Below are 6,118 nucleotides of genomic sequence, written 5' to 3' on the forward strand. Positions count from 1 at the left end.
CATATGCACTTTTCTTATATGGGTACATTGTGTGGTGCTGAAGTTTAGACTTCTAATGATCCTGTCACCCAAGTAGTGAACAAAATGCCCAATATATAGCTTTTCAACCGTTGCTCCTGTTCCTTTTGGCCCACTTTAGAAATCTCTAGTGTTTATTGTTTTCATCTTTGTGTCTGTGTGTACCTATCTGGAAGTAATATTTCTTAGAAACTCAAATGTAGAGAGGGTTTTATAATATATGCAGAAGTAAAATATATCTATAGGATAAAAGATAGAAAGGGATAAATGGAAACCTATTATTTTAATGTTCTTACTTTATACATGAAAATATTTAATATTATTAATTCCAAATATATTGTTGTAAATTGAGCATGCATATTTTAATCCTTATAACAACCACTGACATAAACTAAGAGACGTAGGTTAAAAGCCAATAGAGGAAATAAAATGAGGTTTAATCTAAAATAAAGCAGGAAAAGAGGAAAAAGGAACACAGGACAGATGGGACCAATAGAAAACAAAATAATGAGAGTACAATTACACACAACCATATCAATATGGCATTAAATACTAATTGCTTGTATTTTAGCCTAAAGAACTGTATATAATTTTTATTGGAATTAATTTTGCTGGTAAAATTTCTCTCAAATTTTCTTTGAATTAAAGTGTTTTCTTTTTTTTTGAAGGAAACTTTTCATTTTTGATGGAAAATTCAAGGATGACAGATTCTTTCTCTCCTTTAGGCACATTAAATATGTTATTCCATCATCTGCTGGTTTGCATTGTTTTTAATAATAAGCCAGCTGCATTTTATCAGTTCCCCTCTATATAAAGTATAAAGTTCTTTTTGTACTTTTTAAGATATTTTATCCTTGCTTTTAGCATTTTTCCAAGATGTACCTGTGTGTCTGTGTGTGTGTGTGTGTGTGTGTATGCACACTTATTTTGTTTGGAGTCTGTTTAGCTTCATAGGTCTGAATATTATTAATTTTCTTCACATTTTAACATTTTTAGTCGTTATTTTAAAAATATTTTTCTACCTCAATCTATTCTCATTCTAGAACCCTAATGACATGTATATTAGACTACAATTTTATATTGCTGAACGTGTTACTAAGCTTCTGTTGATTTGAATTGTTTTATCACTTTACCTCAATTTGGTAAATTTCCATTGCCCTGTATCATATTCAACATTCATTTCTTCTAACTGCTCTATTTGCTATATGTCCATTCTGTGATTTTTTTTTCTTCAGGTACTTTGTTAAGATTTGGAATATTACCTTAGTTCTTGTTTTATAGTTTTCTTTTTCTGCTGAGAATCCCTCATCCATTCACTCATTTTGATTGTCTTTTTCTTTAAATCCCTGAACATATTTATAATCACTATTTTAAAGTCTCTGTCTTCTATTCCCAACATCTGTGTCATCTGTTTATCTCTATCAGCTGTTTTATTTCCTGGTTATACTTCATATTTCTTGTTTCTCCATGTTGAGTAATTTTTAATTATATACTGAACATTTTAGATCCTATCTTGTTGAATTGGGGAAATTATCTTTTTTTAAAAGAGTGTAAGTTCTTTTAAAGAGTTTTTCTTCCATATTAGATTTAAAGAGTATACATTCTTTTAAATAGCTGTTTCACTGGCATATCAGGTTTCCCTTTTCAATTTTGTTTTTCAGCTTTGTTGTGGCTGGTCTAGAATAGTGGTTACTTTTAGACTAACGTAGACCTTATTTTAATGCATAGTCTTTCTGGGATATTACATTTGCAGTGTGCAGCAAGGTTCTTCTCTCTGGTTGGTTAAAACTTCAACATTTCCTAGCAGAGGATAACCTGTAGAGTCTCTTTCAACTCAAAATCTGCCAGTAGCTTTTCTTGGCCTCGTGGATTCTCACTTTAAGTATGCCTAGCTTACTTTTTAGCCAAATACTCAAGGGTACGTTCATAAAGATTGTGGAGCGTTCATGGCACAGCTTCTCCCAACCTAGTATCTTAACCCACAAATTTATGCACTTTCTGCAGCCCTAAATCCAGTCTTTATATCCTATGTCCAGCAAAACTGAAGCTTTGTGTTTTGGTTTCACTTCAGTGCCATAATATGGAAAAATCCCCCAGGCAGAAAGATACCATAAATATAGAACTCACATCACGTGCATCACTCTTTTCTCAAGGATTACTCTTCTACTGTGTGTATGTAGTGCCTAAAATTAACTGCTTAATATATATTGTCTAGTTTTATAGTTATTTTAGAGAAGAGAGTAAGTTCAATTTCTATAACTTCATCACAGCCAAAATAAAATTTATTTCTATACTGTTCTCTATGCTATTTCCAATTTAATCTCATTAGGAGACTTGAGTGACCAAAAGCAATCTGTCTGTGTTGGTTAAGCACATAAACCTTGGAAACAGCATTTCTAAGCTCAAATCTTGTGTGGCCATTTCTGAGTTGTAATACTTGGGCAAGTTACCTAGCCTTCCTGGGCCTCAGTTTTCTCATTTGTAAAATGAACATCATGATACTTCTGCACTCAAAAAGTTTTAGTGAAAGTTAAATAAATTAATATATTATGGGGACATCAGCAAGATGACTGACTAGAGATGCCTGGTGTTCATCCACCACCCCCCAAACTCAAAAAAGAAGGGCCAAAGCAATGAATAAATAGTTAAGATTTGACTGGTGTTTTGAAGGGAGAGCACTAGAGTGGAGCAAGGGAGTGGAGATGCACCTGTGGCTATTGGAAGTTCAGGAGGGTCACCAAGCCTCTGTAGCCCCTGCCCAGATCAGATCTACCTATAGTCTGGAGGGACTTCCCATTGCTGGGAAAAGGTAAGCAGAAGATCTCCACTAGCCCCCCGTTGTCACTGCAAATACCTACAGTCATTATAACAGAAAAATCTCATAGTCATAGCAAGTCGTAATCCAAGTCAAGAGCTTCCAGGAACTCATGGAACTGCATTGCCCCAGATCAGGAGCACAAAGTATGTACTCCCCACACTCCATCCACCCCATGTAAGTCAAGCTGCTGCAGCAAAGTGCCATCTTGAGGGCAGAGATCTCTGGAGTGCACCTTGCTCTGGAAGCCTGTAGCCACTGCAACTCTCCAGCACTGGAGCTTCATATTCCACCAAGCCCATCCAGGTGGCTAAACTCCACATCCCCAGAGGCACAAAGCCTTGGCCCAGGATCAGATGTGACTCTGATCCTGTATTGCAGGGAAACCAACCCTCACCACTGCACTTCTAGCTGAAGAAATAATCTGGCAGTCCCACTCTGGATGAATCTGCTTTCAAGCTTGCCAAACTGCTGACTACTGTTCCTCAAGCAGGAGAGGCCCCTGAGCCTCCAAGCAACTGATAGGCCCCCATTGACTACACATCTATGATCAAGACCTGAGAAATAGCCCCACAGCAACCCTGCTCCGCAACCCACAGACAAGCCCTTGGCCTGTCTATATAAAAGATATATAGAACACCAGAAAAAAGTAAATAAAATGGCAAAAGTATGTTCTCATGTATCAATAATAACATTGAATATAAATGGATTAAATTCCACATTTAATATAGTAGATTGACTAAATGGATTTAAAAAAAAAAAAAAAAAAAAAAAAAGCATGACCCAACTATATGCTGCCTACAAGGAACTCACCTCACCTGTAAATATATACACAGACTGAAAGTGAAGTGAAGGAAAAAGATATTTTACGCAAACAGAAACCAAAAGTGAGCAGGAGTAGCATACTTATATCAAGCATAACAAACTTCAAGTCAAAAGCTGTAAAAAGACATAAAGAAGGACATTGTATAATAACAATGGGATTGATCCAGCAAGAGAATATAATCATTGTAAGTATATATGTACCCAACACAGGAACACCCAGATATATAAAGCAAATATTATTAGAACTAAAGGAAGAGGTAGACACCAATACAATAATAGTTGAGGACTGCAATACCTCGCTGTCAGCACTGGAGAGATCATCTGGACAAAAAATCAGCAAAAAAGCATTGGATTAAAACTGCACTATACACCAAATAGTCTTAACAGACATTTATAGAACACTTCACCCAACAGCCTAAAAAAACACATTCTTTTCATCAGCATACAGAACATTTTCCAGGGTTAAATATATGTTAGGACACAAAACAAATGTGAAAATATTTTTAAACATTGAAATCATATCAAATACATTATCTGGCCACAAGTAGACTACAATCTGACCAAAAGTAGACATTAATCACAAGAGAAATACTTGATCCTATACAAATGTATGGAAATCAGGCAACATGCTCCTGAGTTATAAATGAGTAAAAGAAGAAATTAAGAATAAAATTTAAAATTTCTTGAAACAAATGAAAATACAAACAAAATCTATGTGGCACAGCATTAACAGGTGGGTTTATAGCAATAAATGTTCACATCAGAAAACTAAAACGTTTTCAAATAACCTTATGATACATCTCAAGGAACTAGAAAAGCAAAAGAAAACTAACCTAAATTTAGGAGAAGGAAAGAAACAATAAAGTTTAGAAGAGAAATAAAAATTAAGATAAAAAATGTAAAAGGTCAACAAAACATAACTTTCTTTTTGAAAAGATAAACAAAAGTGACAAATCGTTAGCTAGACTAACAAAGAAAAATCCAAGACCAGATGGCTTCTACCATCTGAATTCTACCAAACATTTAAAGGAGAATTAAGACCAATTCTTTTGGTACTATTTCAAAAAAATGAAAGCAAAATTTTCAGATTAGCAAATAGTATTTGTACATATTAATCAGGTACATAGTGATGTTTTAATTCATATGGTATATAGCTAAGGGCAACTAGAATATTCACCATCTCAAACATTTATCATTTCTTTGTGTTGAAAACAATCAATACCTTCCCTCTAGCTACTTGAAACTATATAATATATTGTTGTTAACTACAGTTATCCGACGGTGGTATAGAACACTAGACCTTATTCCTCCTATCTAGCTGTGCACATTGACAACACTACCTAAAGCAATCTACAAATTCAATGCAATCCTTATCAAAATACCAATTATATTCTCCACAAAAATAGGAAAAAAATCCTAAAAATTGTATGACACCACAAAAGACCCTGAATAGTCAAAGCAATCCTGATTGAAAAGAACAAAGCTGGAGGTATCACACTACAACACATCAAAATATAATACAAAACTGTAGTAACCAAAACGGGATAATAGTGGCATAAAAGCAGACACATAGACCAATGGAACAGAATAGACAACCCAGATATTAATCTACATCTCTACAGCCAAATGATTTTTGACAATGCTGCCAAGATCACTCATTGTTTAAACAACCATCTATCTCTTCAACACATGGTGCTGAAAAAAACTAGATGCCCACCTCTTACCCTATATAAAAATCAACTCAAAATGGATTACAGACATAAATGTAAGACCCAAAATGATAAAAGCTATTAGATGAAATTATATGGGAAGTGCTTCAGGACATTGGTTGGAGAAAAGGTTTATGAATAAGACCTCAAAAGCATAGGCAACAAGAACAAAAATAAACAAATGAGATTAATGAGATTATATCAAACTAAAAAGCTTCTACACAGCAAAGGAAACAACCAAAAGAGTAAACAGACAACCTACAAAATGGAAGAAAATATCTTCAAACTACTCATCTGACAAAAGATTAATATTCAGAATATACAAGGAACTCAAACATCTCAACAGCAAAAAAAGAAAGTCTTATTTTTTAAATGGGAAACTGATCTGAATAGACATTTATCAAAAGAAGACATGCAAATGGCAATAAATATATGAAGAAATGCTCAGCATCACTAATCATCAAGGAAAGGCAGATCAAAAACCACTAGGAGGTATCAACTCTCCCCAGTTAGAATGGCTATTATCAAAAAGACAGAAAAGGTAACAAATGCTGGTGAGAATATGGTAAAGGGGAACTCTTATGTTGGTGTGAATGTAAACTAGTGTGGAGAACAGTATAGGCATGCCTCAAAAAAACTACAAATAGAACTACCAAACGATCCAGCAATCCTACTACTAGGCATTTGTCCACACACAAAAAAAGGGAAATAATATTGAAGTTACATTTATATCCACATATTTATTACAGCT

The sequence above is a fragment of the Pongo pygmaeus genome, chromosome 2, assembly GCF_028885625.2.
Source record: "Pongo pygmaeus isolate AG05252 chromosome 2, NHGRI_mPonPyg2-v2.0_pri, whole genome shotgun sequence".
NCBI lineage: Eukaryota > Metazoa > Chordata > Mammalia > Primates > Hominidae > Pongo > Pongo pygmaeus.